The sequence below is a fragment of the Panthera leo genome, chromosome A1 (genome assembly GCF_018350215.1).
Source record: "Panthera leo isolate Ple1 chromosome A1, P.leo_Ple1_pat1.1, whole genome shotgun sequence".
Classification (NCBI taxonomy): domain Eukaryota; kingdom Metazoa; phylum Chordata; class Mammalia; order Carnivora; family Felidae; genus Panthera; species Panthera leo.
Window position 1 is genome coordinate 184,659,560 of NC_056679.1, and position 19,605 is coordinate 184,679,164.

The 19,605-nt window shown below is 38.3% G+C and overlaps 1 long non-coding RNA gene across 1 annotated transcript in view; it reads right to left on the reverse strand.

Moving 5' to 3' along the window:
• Positions 1-3,775: 3,775 nt before the first annotated feature.
• The window catches only part of LOC122224947, a 70,044-nt gene continuing 54,214 nt past the window's right edge, over positions 3,776-19,605 (reverse strand). Inside the window, exons 6-7 of the long non-coding RNA XR_006205040.1 lie at positions 14,270-15,258; positions 3,776-4,617 (exon numbers count right to left, since the gene is read on the reverse strand). This is a non-coding gene — a long non-coding RNA (uncharacterized LOC122224947). The remainder of the gene's footprint in view (positions 4,618-14,269; positions 15,259-19,605) is intronic.

Sequence of the window (19,605 nt, forward strand, 5' to 3'; positions counted from 1 at the left end):
TATCCAGCAACTGCATTACTAGGTATTTACCCAAAGGTTACAAAAATACAGATCTGAAAGGGTACATGCACGCTGATGTTACAGCAGCATTATCAACAATAGCCAAACTATGGAGACAGCTCAAATGTCCATCGACTGATGAATGTATAAAGAAAATGTGGCATGCATATATATATGCACACACACACACACACACACACACACACATATATACATATAATGTAATATTACTCAGGCATCAAAAAGAATGAAATCTTTCCATTTGCAATGACACTAATAGAGCTAAGAGTGTATTACGCTAAGTGAAATAAGTCAGTTAGAGAAAGACAAATACCATATGATTTCACTCATATATGGAATTTAAAAAACAAAACAGATGAACATACGGGAAGGTGTAAAAGATGAGAGAGGGAAATAAACCACAAGACATTTTTAACAATCAAGAATAAACTGAGGGTTAATGGAGGGAGGTGAATGGGAGACGGACTAGATGGGTGACAGGTCCTAAATTGGCATTTGTTGTGATGAGCACTGGATGTTGTATGTAAGTGATGAATTACTGAATTCTACTCCTGAAACCAATATTGCACAGTATGTTAACTAAAATTTAAATAGAAATTTAAATTAAAAAAAATTAGAGTGATACTCATATCAAGCAAAATAAACCTTAAGATAAAATTGTCACTAAACACAAAGACAATTTATAATGATAAAAAAGTCGATCCATCAGGAAGACATGATTATAAATATATTCAACTAATAAAACTCCAAAATAAATGTAGTCAAAACTGACATAATTGAAGTAAGAAATACACAATTCAACAAAGATAGTTGGAGGATTCAAAACCCCACCTTCAGCAATGGATAGAATAACTAGACAAAATACCAACAAGAAAACAGAAGAAATGAATAACACTATTAACCAGCTAGACCACGCCGAGATCTATAGAACTTTCCACCCAACAAGAGAAAAATATAATTATTTAAGGGCTCATGGAACATTCCCCAGGATATACCATATGCTAGACCATAAAACAGCTTTCAGTACATGTATAAGGATTTATATCTTACAAAACGTGTTCTCCAACCACAATGAAATGAAATTAAAAATCAATAACAGAAGGACATTAGAGAAATTGACTAATATGTGGAAATCACACAATAGAGTTCTAAATGACCAATGGGTCAAGAGAAATCACAAGGAAAATTAGAAAAATACATTAAAATGAATGAAAACAAAATACAACATACCAAAATGTATGGGATGTAGCTGAAGTAATACAAGAAAGGAAATTTATAACTATAAAAATCTATATTAAAACAGAAGAAAGACTTTAAGTCAGCAACCTAACTTTCCACTTCAGGAAACTAGAAAAAAAAAAAAAAAGAGAGAGAGAGAGAGAGAGCAAACTAAACCCAATGAAAACATAAGAGGAGACAAAGGAGGAAAGAGTAAATCCTAACAGAAAGATATAGAAACTGAAAATAAGAAAATAAGGAAGAAAAGATAATAACATTAGAGGTATATAGTCCAGGAGGTCCAACATCATTAAATGAATAAGAAAATAAAAGAAATGGAGATAAGTGAACCATCCAAACGAGAACTATTATTATTATTATTCAAGAAAGTTCCCATAATGGAAGGATATAAGCTTCCAAATTTAAAAAGGTATATTAAGTTACCAGAAAAATGGATGAAAATAAATGTACATCAAAACACATCAATGTGAAAATTTCAGAACATTAGGAAAAATACATCAGAGCATACTAAATGGCTTGATTGTGAACAGTGCCTATAAAGCCATAATAACATATACATTGCATATTGGAATACCAATCTAACAAATTTCAACTAAATTTATTGGAAAAATATGATTTCATTTTGTGGTAGGGATCAAGCAGGAAATAGAGCTAAATCTTCCTTGAGCTTTCTTATTTGAAACTGCATAGATAACACTTAAAATTTTTAAATCAACAAATTGCAATAAAAGCATGTTATTTAGAAGCATGATGTTAAATTCCAAAATAAGTTAAAACAACTAAAGTGGTTTCTCTGGAAGAGCAAAACAAGAAGAGCAGAAGAGAGGGAAGCAGGACTAAAGTAAAAGAACACAGCACCATTTTAAAAGAGCAGGAAGATTTGAGGGGCGCCTGGGTGGCTCAGTCATTGAGCGTCCGACTTCAGCTCAGGTCATGATCTCACAGGTTGTGAGTTTGAGCCCTGCATTGGGCTCTGTGCTGACCATGCAAAGCCTGGAACCCACTTCGAGTTCTGTGTCTCCCTCTCTCTCTGCCCCTCCCCTGTTCATGCTCTATCTCTCTCTCTCTTAAAAACAAATAAACATTAAAGAAATGAAAAAATGAAAAAAAATAAAGAGCAGGAAAACTTGAAATATACAGGGACAAGAAATATCCTTGCAATAGGAAAGTAGACATATTTACAATGAAAGGTGGGGCATGATCATTAAAGAACATATTGACAAATGTGAGCCTTAGCAGCTTCCAGAAGGCATTCTATTTTTCTACATAGAAATCATGGAGTCTCATCAAATCTCTCTCTCTAAAGGAGTGCCCAATGGGGACATTTAGAGGCCAACATTGACAGTGAGGGGACTTCACCTCCCTGCAGCATGTCCTGAAAGAGCTGCTAGGAATAAACATTGTTAAAGCATAAAAATTCAACTAAACTCTGTGCAGATGCAAACTGCAAGAGATGTAACAGAAAGGTAGAATTTTTCTGTGATTATCCTATCAACACTATGTCAAAAGAGAGACTCAAATACTCTGGGCCAGTGACAAAGATAAAACAGGCTGGTGACCTGGATCAGGAAAACATAGATAGAAAACTCCAAGAGGAAGAACAAGAGATCACTCTAGCTGCTTCTAACAAAGGGATTCATCTACATACTCATAATGGGCAACTAGTAATTAACACCAAAGCTACATATGGTTACATATGCATGTCATTTGTAATTTCTTGTGGGAGAGTGCATATATTTACATAAAATACTTAGAAAATTGTGTATAGTTTAGTATGCAGCATCAGTTCACAACTCAATAAATGCTTTTATTATTTTCATGAAGTTCTAGATCGGAACTTCATATCAACTACAGTAAGTAAAATAGTAACCATCATCATTCACACTCTGGGCTCCACACTGAGTAGTAGATAGGTAACTACTTCTTAACAAGTATTATCTGTGAACATTTTACCTACCAACAAAAGAGTAAACTATTAATGACAGCTCTCTAAATTTTTCTTGACAGGCAATACTTTACATCATTTGGGATCACAATACATACTTGGGGAAAAGGAGTTGCAACACTTTAAAACTACTCTTCAAGGGGTGCCAGGTGGCTCAATAAGTTAAGTGTCCGACTTTGGCTCAAGTCATGATCTCAAGGTTCAGGAGTTTGAGCCCTGCCTCCGGCTCTGTGCTGACAACTTGGAGCCTGGAGCCAGCTTCAGATTCTGTGTCTCCCTCTCTCTCTGCCTCTCCCCCACTCACCCCCCATCTCTCTTCTATCTCTCTATCTCCCTCTCTCTCTCAAAAATAAATAAGCATTAAAAAATTTTTAAAAACTACTCTTTAATACAACAGCTAGAAACTTTTCTTTTGTGGCCTAAATCTGGCCCACAGACCTATATTAACTTTTACAAGTATTATTATTAAATTAGGTGTCAAAATATAAAACTTGGAAGATTTTGCAAAATCCAGATTTATGGATTCATGTTTCTAAAAATGTTTAATAGTTGGTTAGAGCTAAGTAGAGACTGCCCACTTCTTTACCCCAACCCCTCCCCCCTGACCAGCATCCTACCCTGTCTACCTGGCCCCATGGGCATCTAACATTGGGGATCTTGGCTCTAATTGCAGGCGCAGCCCATCCTAATGGCCTAATGAAGCTTTAGGCCAATGGATCTGGTTTAGAACCATGGGTCTAGCTGACTCTACTGATGGTAGGTAATTTACTTACTATTTTAAGCCTCAGTTTGTCCATTTTTAGCAAAGTAGGAATAATTTTGTCTTTCTCATAGGACTATTGTGAGGATTAACAGGAAAAGTGCAAGTATTTCAAATGCTTGGCATATATATTCAATAAATGATTCCTTTCCTTGTAACTGAACTTTTAACCAATTCAAACACATTCAGCATCTTCAGTCTTTTGGCACACTTCTGAGTGAACTTTACATGCAAGTGATTACACAAGGAGTGATTGAAGATAAAAAGATGTGCATAACCCTTGCCTTTAAGAAACATGTAAACTAGCAGAGAAGGTAAAACCTAAGAGCCAAACAAGGTAGAACCTGATACCACAGCACACCTATTTAGAAAGGTCAAATTCCAAAACCAAACCAAATGCTGATAAGGATGTGGATGAATAGGAACACTCATTCATTGCTGGTGCAAATGTAAAGTGGTACAGCCAGTTTGGAAGATAGTTTGGTGGTTTTTTACAAAACTAAACATATTTTTACCATACAGTCCAGCAATCGCTCACCTTGGTATTTATCCAAAGGACTTGAAACTTTCGTCCACACAACACCTGCGCATGAAGTTTATAGAAGCTTTACTCATAATTGCCAAAACTTGCAAGCAACCAAGATGTTCCTCACTGGGTAAAAGGATAAAATGTGGTATACTGAGACAATGGAATATTATGCAGTGGCAAAACAAAATGAACTATCAAGCCATGAAAATACATGGAGGAACTTTAAATGCATGTTACTAAGTGAAAGAAACCAATCTGAAAATGCTACATATGCTATGATTCTAACTATATAACATTCTGGAAAAAGCTATACTATAATACATGTAAAAAGATCAGCAGTTGCCAGGTTTAAGGTGGGCAGGGAGGGGTGAATAGGTAGAGCACAGATTTTTAGGGCAGTGAAAATACTCTGTATGATACTATAATGAACATGTCTCTATACATTTATCGAAACCCATAGAGTGACACAAGAGTGAACTATGGGCTTTGGGTAGCTATGATCTGTCAATGTAGGTTCATCAATTAATGGCAAGGCTATGCAGGTTTGGGGGCAGAGAGTATATGGGAAAACTCTTTATCTTCCCCTCTATTTTACAATGAACCTTAAACTGCTCTAAAAAAGTAAATAAAAAAAAACATAATAAGGTGACAAGCAGGAGGGAAAATAAAAGGATAGAACATGATGAATGCAGAAGTAAAAACAAAATGCAATAGCTATACTGAAGTCACAGGTGATTAGGCAAGTGTTACTGCATTTTGTACAAACATTGGAGGTACTTTTCTATGTGTTACCACCTTCCTCACTTCCATCTATACCAGTACGGTGCAGGGGAGGGGGGAATAATCAAGGCTTCACTTAAAGAACTGAAAAACCACCGGTCTTGACAGATTCACTTGCTATATACCCAGCCATGTTCTCTACAAAAAGAAACAGCAGCTATTGCTGCTGTTTTAAGATAGGATGTCATACCTAGCTGTGGAATAACATTTGGAAGACTCTACTTTAGATCTGAGTATACATGGGGGGAGGGAGAAGGAGGCCAATTTTTAAGAACAATCTTAACTTGTCTGATGGGACTCACACTTCATCTCAAACACAAATGTGCTATTAAGTGAATCTAAAATAACTGATACAAATCTCTCCGCTGAGCCAGTGGGAAATTCCAACCTTTATAAGTTGGGAAGTGCTAAAACAGCAACCTTTTAGAAAAGAGTATCTATCTTTTTGAACTGTTTCTGGGGAATTGCATATAAAGCATTCTGAAAACAAAAATACTTCCCCATTTTTCCAAGATCTGTTTTGCCAGCTTGATACGAGGTTGCCCAGGACAGATATTGTCATGGCTCAAAGTGTTTGCAGAATTATATTCACAGTTTAAATGTTTTCCAATATGGTGTTTGAACATCAAAACCAGGAAAAAAAAAAAAAAAAAAAACCCTAAGGAGATGGGAGGGGAAGATAAAAAGAAAAAAAGAATTTCTTAATTCTTTAGTTCCTATAAGACGTCTAAAGGAATTTATTTTCTCTACCAACATTCTTGTCACTTAATAATTTGATAGAACTTTCTGAAAAATGTCTTTAGGAGATTTACATTTAGAAGAACTAGGCACAACATTTTGACTAACTACACTAAGCCATAAAGTGACATATTCTGATTGGTTTTATATGGAAAAGAAAAACCATATGCTAAATGTTTCTGTCTTCTTACGGATGGGAAGTGTAATTATTGGTCAGGTCCCAGGAGTTTCAGAAATGGTTAAACACCCAAACTTCATCTTCTAGTTAAATCTGAGTCATTCTTCTAATGATTAATTCAGCTTTGTAAAACGATACTCCTGTGGCAACTAACTTGGAATAAGAAGTCAATGACAAAATCTTAACTTACTTTACTGGGTTTATATTGTGGCACAATTGTCAAAAGATAACTAGATTTTTTAAAAGTAAGGAGTAATTAATACATAGGAAGTCCAAGGAAGACTACAAAGAGGAATTAAGAATATTTGGAGCACATCCCTAATATGTGGAGCTGTTATGGACTGAATGTTCATGTCCTTCAAAATTCACATGTTGAACCCCCAATCCCAATGTAATGGTATGTGAAGATGGGAGGTAATCAGCGTTGGATGAGGTCATGAGGGTGGGGCCCTTATGATAGGATTATAGGGAGAGATAGGGAAAGGAAAGCTAGGCTTCTCTCTCTGCCCCCACATTCTTACACAGAAGAAAGGCCATGCGAGGACACAGTGAGAAGGCAGTCATCTGTAAGCCAGAGAGTCCTCACCAGAATCATGCCAAACACGTTGGCACCCTCATCTTAGATTCCCACCCAGCCTATGGTATTGTGTTATGGCCAGCTGACTAATAAAGTCTGTATCCCAGAACAAAGTATCATGCTCTAACATCCCTTAGAGACATCTTTTGGGATCTGCTGCCTGGCGCATATCCCTACTGCTGACAACTGACTCCTCCACCCACAGGGTATTGATGGGACTCCTCTCCTGTCCATAACTGACTGGCTTATGAGTAGAGACCTAGTGACCATGCTGTTGTGAGCCATACTGGAGCTTGAGGCAAAAGGAAAAATCAGCAATAGTGATCCTGTCTATATTTATAATTTTGTATTTTGTTCATCATGCAGTTTTTTGTATTAATTTGTATTTTTTTAAACATTGCATTGAGGGGTGCCTGGGTGGCTCAGTCAGTTGAGCATCTGACTCTTGATTTTGGCTCAGGTCATGATCCCAGGGTAGTGGGATAAGGCCACATGTCAGGCTCCATGCTGAGCATGGAGCTTGCTTGGGATTCTCTCTCTTTCTCTCTCTCTCTCTCTCTCTGCCCCCTCCCTCCTCTCACGTGTTCTCTCTCTAAAAAACAAAAATAAATAAAAAACAAAAACATTACATTGAAATATTATTTATCTGTATTATTGATATTTTTGGGCATCACCTTAAATTTTACACCCGAGACCTTACTGCCTCATCTTAGTTTCATCTCTGCCGACAAAGCTAGGTGTCCCATGAATTTGGGAAATGGTCTAATAAAGACTGGTCAAGGGATCTTAAATGTAGCCTCAACACTACATTTTGTCTGCAGACTGGTTATGTTTAGTTTTGCCATTAATATTGTTTAATTTGAATGCTTTTAAGCAAGAAATGCATTCTGCATATTGCCACTGTCCCATCACTCACTATTAACTGAAATGTGGCCCAGCTCCTGAAGGCCTTTGGGCCTGACTCTGGCCTAGTGAGTGGGAATGAATGGTCACTGAGAATGAGAATGTGCAGTATGGGACCCTGTGATGCCACCATATTCTGCACAAGTGGAAAGAGGCAGGAAAATGTCCAATGGCATAGAGAAAAACGAAGCAAGAGCAAAAGAGAGACCTCTAAGAGAGATTAGAGTGTAAGCTTGACTGTGTTGACTTTTAACGTCCTGTTCCTATCACCCACCAGCAGCTCTAATTCTACCTCTAGTCTGAACCAAACACTCACGTGCCTTCTGAGTAACCCATTTCTCCCCCCCTCCTTCCTGGGCCACCAGCTCCTGATACATGGAAACTAACAATCCTAACCAAGTATCTTAATGAAGAGAAACCACTGTCCTTTTATTTTTTAATTTTGTTTACATTTATTTATTTTTGAGAGAGAGAGAGAGAGAGAGACAGAGTACAAGTGGGGGAGGGGCAGAGAGAGAAGGAGACACAGAATCTGAAGCAGGGTCCAGGCTCTGAGCTGTCAGCACACAGCCCGACGTGGGACTCGAACTCACAAACCATGAGATCATGACCTGAGCGGAAGTCAGATGCTTAACCGACTGAGCTACCCAGGCACCCCCAACCACTGTCCTTTCTTCCCTACTATTTACTGTGAAATGAGTAAATAAGCAATTCACCAAGTAAATTCTGACCTGCGCAGAGTCCCTAACCTGTAAAAACAGCAGCCATTTGAAAGGAGGAATGATCCTGCACTCTACAGTCTTTGTTGGGTGGTTCATAACCCTGTTGCGCAGAGAATATAGTTAACACTGAAAAACTGGCAAGCTCAGAAAAGCTGGATGAAGACAGCCTCCAGGAGCTATAAAGAACGCTGCCCAGGCTCATGCTGTGAATTACTGTTGGTATAATTATTCAGAATCAATTTTAATCAGGAAACAACACACTCATTTAAATAAAATGAAAATAAAAGCACCAGGAAGAAAACCAAAGTTTGATTCCAAGGAAAACTGAAGACTTCAGCCTCTGCAAAGAAAATCTAATTCTGCCAAAATTTAGTACATTTTACATTTAATTTTGCTCTGATTTATGACTGAATCTCCTGGGTACCAACAGTATATAAAAAACCATTAACTCTGTGGAGGCAATTGTTAGTTTTTATAATAAAAAATGCATACTGCTTATACCATTATTGCTTAGGAAATTAGGGAACAGAGCTCCTAATACCCTGTGTGTGGAATACTGTAGCAAACCACTTAACTTGCAATAATAGAGTATTGACTGGGTACAGTGATCTGTGAGATACAGTCACAGTCAGATTAAGCTACCATCACACTGTGCTCGATAGAGCTTCTCTGATAATACATTTATTCCAATTTAGCCAAAGAATTCCCAACAAATTAGCTTTGAAAAAGCCTAAAAGCCTCTTCCTATAAACTATTTATCATTTTCCCTCTTTCACTTTGTTTTCAAATATGTAATTAAAAGACTGACTTCTTTTCTCCTACCTACCTACAAAATCTTTCAGACTCTGTATTACTGAGCCCTCGACTTAAACGATGTCTGAATTAAGGGGGTTTGTTTCTAAGGCTAATTCCATGTTTACCAAATAAAATCACCATACAAAAAGCATGGGTTATCATTCACAGGTCTTGAAAGTATAACAGAATAAGTTTAAAGCTTTAAAAATGCCTTTCACGTGAACGACACTAGCCCAATAGTGTCAAAACATATAAGTGCACATGCTCTTTCTCAATATAAGCTGTGAATGGTAACCCTCTCCCTCTTCTTCTCCATCTCTTTTCCCCTCTTCCCCTCTTTCCCTCTCCCTTCTTCCTTCTCCTTCTCACACACACATACACATCACACAAACAGTCACTCACTCACACACAGACTTTTCATTACTCCCTAGTTAATCGGCTGAAGCAATCTAGCATATTATACAGTGACAGGATATGGTAAGATATCTTCTGGTCCCTGTCACTACTCTTTAATGGACACTGGAACATTTCATCTGAAGCCTTTCCTTTGCATCCTAATGCTGAAATCTATTAGCATTGTGGACAGATTCTAAGCATCCATGCCAGATGAGTTTAGGTAACAATAAAAGAGGTATCTCCCCTGGAAAATGTATCCAAGTTACAGGTCACAGGAGGAAAAGCCTCAGTGGGTATGACTTGGTAAACAAAAAACTGGCATGTCCCCAAAACATTCCTCTTGCTTTATCATAATTGGCTTTATTCCTTTGACTTCAGGCATCATCTACCTCCAAAAATTATAAAAATGTGGGTCTTTGGAACATATTTGGGGAGGATTCTTCATGGGTCTCTTACCTTCATGCAAGTTTTCAGAACAGAGGCACTGACAGTTTTTTCCCTAGACCATCTTGTCAAGGATGTTTGAATAGCAAATAGCCTTGGAAGATAGAGTCAGTTTTCCTCTGAAACAGAGGACAGATTTGTTTTCTGACCACTTTAAGAAAGATAACGTCTCCCTCCAAGGCAAAGGTTGGTCAGGTTTGCCAATAGCCCTTTTTTAAAAATTGGGGTTTCCTAAGCATGACATTCCTCAACTGTGACATAAGCCCAATGCATGCATAATATTCCCCTAGGGCCTCCTCTGCATCATCCTATGGGACATGGGGTCTAGGGGAACCAATGAGATTGTGGAGCTCTGCCTGCTCAGCTATAAATGATAAAGTCTTTTGTCTCCACCCAGGAGTCTCATATCTTCAGCCAGTATCTATGAAACTGTCATGGGCTGACTTGTTAGTTTGCAAGTAGGGTAAAATTTCAGACCATCTCAGTTCTGGACACTCACCAGACTTTATGAATTAACATGTAACTTGAGTATGACCAACTCTTCCCTCACAAAAATAACAAATTACTTGACTCCTGAATTTTAATGGTTCTCAGGTGTGCTTAAAATATTCCCCAGTCATGGGGTGCCTGGGTGGCTCAGTGGGTTAAACGTCCTACTTTGGCTCAGGTCATGATCGCATGGTTTGTGAGTTGGAGGTCCGCCTCAGGCCCTGTGCTGACAGCTCAGAGCCTGGATCCTGCTTCAGATTCTGTGTGTCTCTCTCTCTGTGCCCTTCCACCCCTCTCCTCCCCACTCTCTCTTAAAAATAAACATAAAAAAAATTTTAAATACATCCCCCAGTCCCTGTTACTGCCAATGGAATGCCTCACATGTACTCATGAACCAACATGTCAACTGTAGCCCTTACACAAAATTGTCATGTTCTCCCTCTCTGTGCCAACTGCCTCCATAGGTGTTCTGGGCTTCTTGTCAGCAACTGCTGACCACACCCACCCTGTGAGTGGCAGTATCCATGGAAGAGCAGAGAATTTTCCAAGATGTCAATTCCAAAGATGCCAAAACAGTGCTTAGAGACTTCCCTCTCTTCTATTCTGTGCCATACTCTGACATGTAGGCCTGAAATACCACTGCTTGGGCAGAGAATCCCTGAAGCCTCTTATAAGAAAAAAAAAAAAAATGGGGCTCAGTCGGTTCAGAGTCCAAGTCTTGATTTTGGCTCAGATCATGATCGCACAGTTCATGAGTTTGAGCTCCCTATTGGGCTCTACTGACAATACAGAGTCTGCTTGGGATTCTCTCTCTCTCCCTCTCTCTCTGCCCCTTCCCTGCTCGTGATCTCTCTCTCTCTCAACATAAATAAACAAACATTTAAAGAAATTATAGCAACTTTTGACCAGGGACCCATTAATAAGTGAACTCAAACCCATTTCATTGTATGAAGCAGAAAGACAAAACAAGACCCTCATCATTTTTGCCTCTCCTCCTTCATGTAAGCTTTATTGTAACAAAACTCCTTCCTTCAATCAAACTAATAATCCAATTTTCTTATATCAAAAGGTAAAGATAAATTCTAGGCAAGTATCTAAACCCTCCATTCATCCTATTAAAAGTTTTATTACAAACCCTTTTAGTTTATAAAATTATCTGCCAACCAAGGAACAGAGAATTACACCAAAGAAAATGAGGCTGCCTGGCTGGCTCAACCAGTAAAACGTGAGACTCTTGATCTGAGGGTTGTGAGTTTAAGCCCCATGTTGGGTGTAGGGCCTACTTAAAAAAAAAAGAAAAAAAATTAAGAAAAGGAGAACAGAACACATGTTGGATAATATTGTAGAAGAAAACAGAAAGGGGGAAAAAAAGGCAAAAAGAAATGGTCCAGACTTTATAGGTACATGGAAAGTGTGCACCTAGGCATTGAACAAGTTCCTCGCAGAAAGGACAACAATGTCAAGGTTATCTTCATCTTGAGCACCCCTATACAGGGCAACAGTTTTTTGCATATGTACCCCAAGCTTTGAAACTGTAATGTTTTTATCTAGATGGTGATGTTCATTTGTATATTCAAATATGCTACCTTGTGATTATGAGAAGCGATATATGTGAAACATAGGTGGAATAGAGTAATTGTACAATATGAAGCTAACTCAAGACTAAGTTTTTATCTCTCATTTTCTGTCTCCATCCTCCAGAAAAGAAGAAAACGTAGACTTGCAAGGAATAAGAATACTATCTGGATTAGAACACCTCCCAAATTTCACATTCAGTCCTGCCATTCAAACAAGGATTTGGAAGCATTTTTCCTAAACCAATAATTGAGTGGTGTCTTCCAATTTCCAATTTCTCCCAGAACTTAACTTTTCTTTTCTTTTTTTTTTTTTTAATTTTTATTTGTTTATTTTGAAAGAGAGAGAAGAAAACAAGAGCAGGGGAGGAGCAGAGAGAGGAGACAGAGAATCCAAAGCAGGCTCTGCGCTGGCAGTACAAAGTCTGATGTAGGGCTCAAACTCATGAACCGTGAGATCATGACCTGAGCCAAAGTCAGATGCTCAACCAACTGAGCTACCCAGAACTTGACTCTTCTTAAGCCATTCTACCACCTTTATCCCCTTTGCTCTTTGAAATAAGAATAAGAGAAACTGGATGAATTGTATATAGTCACAAGGAGATCATGGGGGGGTTAAACATATGAAATGAACTGTAAAAAAATAAATTAATAAATATTGTTTCAAGTCATGGGGTTTTCTGAGAAAAATCCACAAATAAAAAAATACCATCTAGAAAGTTGACAGTTTTACAAATTGGTCCATAAAACAGTAATGCTCCACTTTTTTTACTAGCCTAAAAATTGTTTAGTTTTGACAGAAATGACCCAAGTAGCAAGGACTTTATTTCTATAAGGAAAGTGACAAATACGGAAAATATAGCCAGGACCAATTTTTGCCAAAAAATCAGAGGAACTAAGTTACTTCCAGATGAGGATGAAATGACATCTAACACAACCTAAGAGTGATTTTCTTGACAGAGATTCTCAAGAAGGCTGTACCATCACCCACACTTCTAGATCTTTCTGCTACTCTGACCCATTTCTGTAACCCCAAGTTTGAGCCTATATTGATCACTGAAACAATGCTCAGGCTACACATTCAAATAAGAAAATTTTCATCTAAATCTTCATCATGAAAGAGGAGTTTTGAGAAAAATCTCTTATCCTTAAGAAACAGATTCTCCCAAGGCTGAGCCTTTTTTCTGGGAGTAAGTTAAACTATTATAGAAATACTCAGGGCGTGCCTAGGTGGTTTAGTCGGTAAAGCGTCAGACTTCAGCTCAGGTTGTGATCTCGTGGTTCATGAGTTCTAGCCCCGCATCGGGCTCTGTGCTGACAGCTCAGAGCCTGGAGCCTGCTTCAGATTCTGGCTCCCTCTCTCTCTGCCCTTCCCCTACTCATTCTCATTCTCTCTCTCTCTCTCTCTCTCTCTCCCTGTCAAAAATAAATAAAAACATTAAAAAAAATTTTTTAAAAAGAAATACTTGGTGCTCTGCTGGATCATGTATGATGAGGTCAACAGCACAGGTTTGGTGGAAGCCAGTCTCATGTTCAAAGCCCAGCTCTGCCATGCCTAAGTGACCTTAGGAAAGTTATTAAGATAGTCCTCAAACCTAGTTTTGGTATCTCTAAAAATATGAATAATAATACTACCAAACATGTTGTCCATGAAATAAAACTGTAATGATCAATCATAATATATGAACTAGAATGGCAGAATTGTCAAAGGTCTCAAACAACTTTAAGCAAGAAACACATGGAATAACATGCTTTGAGATGAGATACACAAATCCTTGCAGAAAGACAAAGAGGCATTAAAGAAGTAAACAGTTATTCACAACTTCTTCTGGAGCTGTTTTGCTTCTCCAATCTCTAGAGGCTGTTGAAGCTTCAACTCCTATAAACAATAAACAAGAGCTGACAGGTAATGAAAACAGGCTCAAAACAGCAGCTGTGGGTCACGTAATCAGCACCGTCTGAGAAGCCCTAAAACCTCGTCCTGGCTCCCTGCTGATTGGCCATGCTTGGGGCACCCACTTAACCTCTCTGAGACCCTGAATCCTCAGTTGTAAAATGAGAGATTGAACAGCATAGGTTCTAGAAGGTCCATTGGAGCTAATGAAAAGCATTCTCAATTTCTACAACTCTACTAAATCAAACACACAGATGATCCAAAAAAGATTGCAAGTCAGATTACCTTTACCCCAGAGAAATCGAGCTTGCATTACAGGGAGCTCATGCCTTGTTTGGCAATGAGCACACAGATCCACTGGGCTGGGCATCCAGGTGACCCTCATTTCTGTATAAACACTTCTGCTGGCGCCAAGAGCTCCATCCAGCCTGGAACCAGAAAGGAAGAGATTAAACTGAAGGCACAAACACCTGCCTCAATACCTGTAGGGAGCTCTAACCATCTTGACAGGCCAGTTGTGGTAATTGTCCTGTCTTATCCAATAAACCAGCTATTCCAGCACTGAAAGGTTGATGGCTCCTGTCAGTTGACCATAATTCCAATCACTTCCATTGCACATATATGCTTTATTTGCATCACACCTGTACCAACACAGACCAGGAGAGACCAATTAAACTATGATTAGTATATATGCCACCTAAATCTGACAAAGGGCTGTTCTCAATGAAATCAAAGAACTATGTTAGGGAAAGCCAGATGATAGTTTAGGTGTGAGAGGCTAGTACCAATGACATTGAGAATATACCAAAATATCCCATATTTTGAGACACACCAAAATAGTTCTAAAAGAAATAAGACTTGTTAGTTATGTTTTCTACCACTCTCGGTAGATGAAAAACTTTGATAGTACGTGTTCAGACAAAGAAGAGCATTCCATTTTAAACGTTTGCTAGTAAATAAAGTGGCAAAGGAATAGGATCCTGTAGCTTAACTTATATAAGTATATCAATTGCTGGGGCATCTGGACATTAGCATCTGGATACAACATCATCTGGACTATGGAAACGCCAAACACAAATATAGGCAAGGACATTGTCCCAACTTGCCTCTCCAACTGTATTCCTTAGGGTACTGCCAGCTGCTTTTAAAAATAAAACTGTTACATCCCATGAAAGTGTTCCTGGTGAGTAGGCCACTCTCCTCCACATGGAGATTTAGAGAACAAGGGTCCTTCCATCTTGTGACTCGGTCAATTCCTAGGCCTCTGGAATCTCCTGTATCCAGATGAGAGACAGGGGAAAGGAGAGTAAGAGAGACTGGCCCAGGAAATAATACTTCTGCTCCTTTGCCAAAATGGTCACAAGGCCACATCTGCATGCAAGGAGGACCAGGAAATGTAGTCCCCTAGGTGGGCAATTTCCTCCCAAGGTTGATCCTGTACCATGGAAAACACAGCACTAAATTTTTTTGGAGAGCTATTCTCTTCTACAATCACATACTCTCTTATATAAATATTTCTACTTAGGAGCTGTTTTTAGATCCCAATTATTTTAACTTGTACCTTATCATTGACTAGAAGTGTTACATCACATATTCCTACCTCATCATCATTAGTAATTTTATATAGTATCGTGCTGAATTTGTTTTTTCAAGATATTGGAGGATATCCAACCAGACAATAAAGATACCCACAGGTACGCTATTAGGTCCAGATGTAATAATAGAAGCAGGAATACGGTACCATTGCCTTTCTTGTGAGGAAAGAGAAACTACTGATTTGTCTTCACTTTTTTGGCTACTCTGATTCCAGGCTTCACATCCAGTATGGTGACAGCCTGGTTATAATGTCTAACTTTGCTTCAGGAACCTGGATCATGATGTGAGTCCAAACTAGCTTTGCCATCAACATGGCAAAGCTCATTTTGACACTCGTGCCAAAATCAGGGTTACAACTCATGGCTGTGCTAACTGTGGGAGGGGAGTATAGATGATGGTTAGAGGTTGTGGTCCAAGATGATAGATGGCATGCAAGAGAAGGAAGAGATGTGTTAAGAATGCCTTACTCGGCATATCAGTTGAAGTCTCAAACTCCAGCTTGGCTTACATTTCTTATTTGAATTGTATCTTGTACATCACCTTTACAAGTGATGGAGCATCCAGGGATGGCTGGACTTCGTGGGAAAAAGACAACAGACTGATCAATGTAAAAACAGAACAAACCCCAAAAACTGTCATTCACAGGAGCTACACTGAAGGAAGCAGGAGAGTGTTCATAGTCCAGGTGATAAGAACCACCAATCCCCACTTTATAAAATTGTAATGGCAGTGTCTCTTTTGTCCCTGTGTAGAGCTAAGAGCCCCACAAAGATGTGTCTTATGGACAGCCGGTAGGAGTAGTTTATGTCACTCAAGTAGGGAAAATGAGACCACGAGACATTCAGGAGAGCAGGAAAAGACAGACCTTGTAATCATAACTTAGAAAACTTCAAAAAACCTGTTTAAAAGGGGTATTCCGATAACATTTGTTTCAATGAGATCATAATATTTGTGCCATAAAGCACAGACTCTATGAGCTGCAACTTTTGTCCAGGGTAGTAAATCATTAAGGATCTCTGGGCTTAGATTTTTAACTTCTAAAATGCATGATGTAAAGTTCTGTTGATTATAGAGAATCTGATTTTCTAGTCAGCATCCACCAAAAGCAGCAACAGAAAATGCCTCTGTAGCACAGTTCTGCTGACTTATGATCCCTACTTTGCCGACTCTCATCTGCTTCTAGGCACAGCTGTTTTTAAATGGAACAGCACTTTATGCAAACAGTGCCAGCATGGCCTCAGAGCAAGAAAGCCCAGAGAATAGGAGTTAGAAATCAGTATTTTATAGTTGGAGCCAAGAATTTGGACCATCACCTGCTATTTTTGATACCTGTGATCTTACATGGCTTGCTCTTTGCTGAAATGCACTGCCTGAAGCAGATCTTAGAGAGATGTTATGGCAACCCAGTTCTCTGAGTCCTTGTGAACATCTATGAGCCTGCCAAGAAGATGAGCAAATAGAAGGATAATGAAGAAGGTTGTGGTATGCACAGCGCCTCCTCTATCTTTGCTCAACCTCACGGAGAAGACTGCACCCAAGTCGATAATTACAAGATTAGAATCCATGTGAGTTTTGTTTTTCTATAGAGTTCAACAGTGCATAGTTTCTATTTAAAAAAAAAAAAAAAAAAGCCTAAACGTAATGAATCCACTCTGTAGGATGCTTGGAAGAGAGTAGAATTTCAGAGCCAACAAGATTGGAGTCATCAAAAAGAGTAGGACCCTTGGAAAACTAAGAGAAGCATACTCCTTAAAGAGCAACACTCCCTTTGGGACCCGACAGAATGTTTCATAGTCCTCAACCTCCTCTCCTCAGCCCCTGGCTGCTGGCTACAAACTGCCATAATCCTACATCTTCCAAGACTTCCTAAGGCCAGGATTTAATCCATTAGGCAAAGTATAAATTGTAGTGTTTAAGAGCAAAGGCTTTGGAATAAGTCTGCCTTGTTCTATATCATGGCTTCACTACCTACTATATGATCATCAGTAAGTAACTTAATTTCTATTAAGCCTAATTCACACATGAAGGAAAAAGAGTTATAGATAGATAGAGAGATAGATAGATAGATAGATCTTCTAAAGTAAATAGTAGTCACCTCTGGATGGAGGGATTAGGCTTTAAATTACTTTTATTTAATTTATCTGCATTTTCTAAAAATATTTATAATTGAGCATACTTTATTTTTGTAATAAGGAAAGCAAACATGTAATATAATAAACTTAACTAAGGAAATGAGAGCTTAAGTGAAATAATTGTTTTCATAGAATAATTCTTTAATGAATGCAAACAATAGTTAGATTTTAACTTTGTTCCTCTAAATGTTATAAAAATGCCAAAAATCAATTTGAAAATTAGTTGATGGGCTTAATTTTAAAAAAAGGCAAACAAAACCACAGCACCAATGTAGTAAACTAAAATATGAGGCCTCCCCCATCTCCCACTTGGTCACTTGGTTCCATTCCTCCAGGCCTTAACTGGCATGGAAACTAGCTCCCTTGACAGTCCCATGGTGCTTCATATACCAGACTCTGTGCTATTTTCCAGATATATACCTCCCAGGCTTACCACAAAACTGTCCTTCCAAAAGATTCCAGCAAAATGAAACATTCTATTGGAATGTTTTTAAACAAGTTATTGAAACACAGAAAGGACATTGCTTTCAAAGTTTAGCCTATTCCAAGAACCCTGTTGAGATTTTTGGCTCATTCTCCAATAGCTCTAACAAAATCCAACCGATAGAGGCAGTCTAACTTCATGATAGTTGATGGAGCACAAGACAACCTGATCATCAAGGAACTTCATCAAGGAAAAAACACACATCATAAGATTGACAGCAGACTCCCAAAGAAATGAGAAATCTACAATCCCATGCATACAAAAGAGGAGACGAACAGAATTACAGAATAATCCTCAAATAAGAGAATCGGGCATAGTGGGCAAGCCCTGGCAGAGACAACATACACTGTGATTGCCCATGAAAAAATTAAAGTGCTGGAAAACAACTGCATTGGTCCCTGCTTTCAAGGTGACTTCACTATATTTTGAACGACAAGCTTCAAATCTATTACTCTAAATAAAGTGGAGGATATGCCTCCAAATGCCCCCAGATGAGCTTTGGAACAATGTCATTGTAATAATGGTAGTGTTGCATGAAACCACCCATCCCAAACTAAAGTTACTCATGCAACTAAAGAAAAGGCTCCACAGCCAAATGTTCCTCTGTTCTCCTGCCCTGCATAGCTATAGAGCCGCTCATCCCATAATCACGACTCAATAATCTACCAAAAGAATGCCTATTTTCACTTGTGCTGGAGAAACCCATTCCAAACTCCAAATTCTATATATAAGCAAGGATGCCAAAGTAATAAAAGCTGAAAAGAAAAATAACCAATCCCTATAAACAGAGCTTATAAACAATATGGAATAGAAATTTAAATATGTAATAATTATCTTCAAGAGATTTGATAGGATTTATAGCTATAAAAGGGCTCTTTGAAAATCAATCGTCAGTCTGCAAATTAAAACCATAATTGCTAAGATTTTTTTACACTAAATATATCAGTGAAATACCAAAATGGAGATCAATTAAAACTGAATTAACCACATGAAAACCTATCAAAGAGAGAAATTATAAGACTAAAAACAAGAATCATGATAGAACTAAGAACTTAGATCTTTCAAGATAGATCTCAGAAAACCAGTATCTGTCTACCATGAATTCTAGAAGAATGACAAACATGTAGAGAGAATATAATGAAAGAAATAAATATCAATTTTCCTTGACCTAAGGAAATGTTCCACAGGACATGGCCCACTGTGGAAAAAATAGCTAGTTGCACACGAATAGCCTTTCTCCCTGACTTCTTTTAATAGAACCCTGAGAATTTTAGCTAATCACAGAGGACCAGGCCAAATGATCTGTCATCCTCTCTTGCAAACCGGTCTTGTGACAAAATTCTCACCAGTAAAATGTGGATGAAAGTGATATGTGCAATTGTAACTCATTTTCTGAAAAGAATGACTTC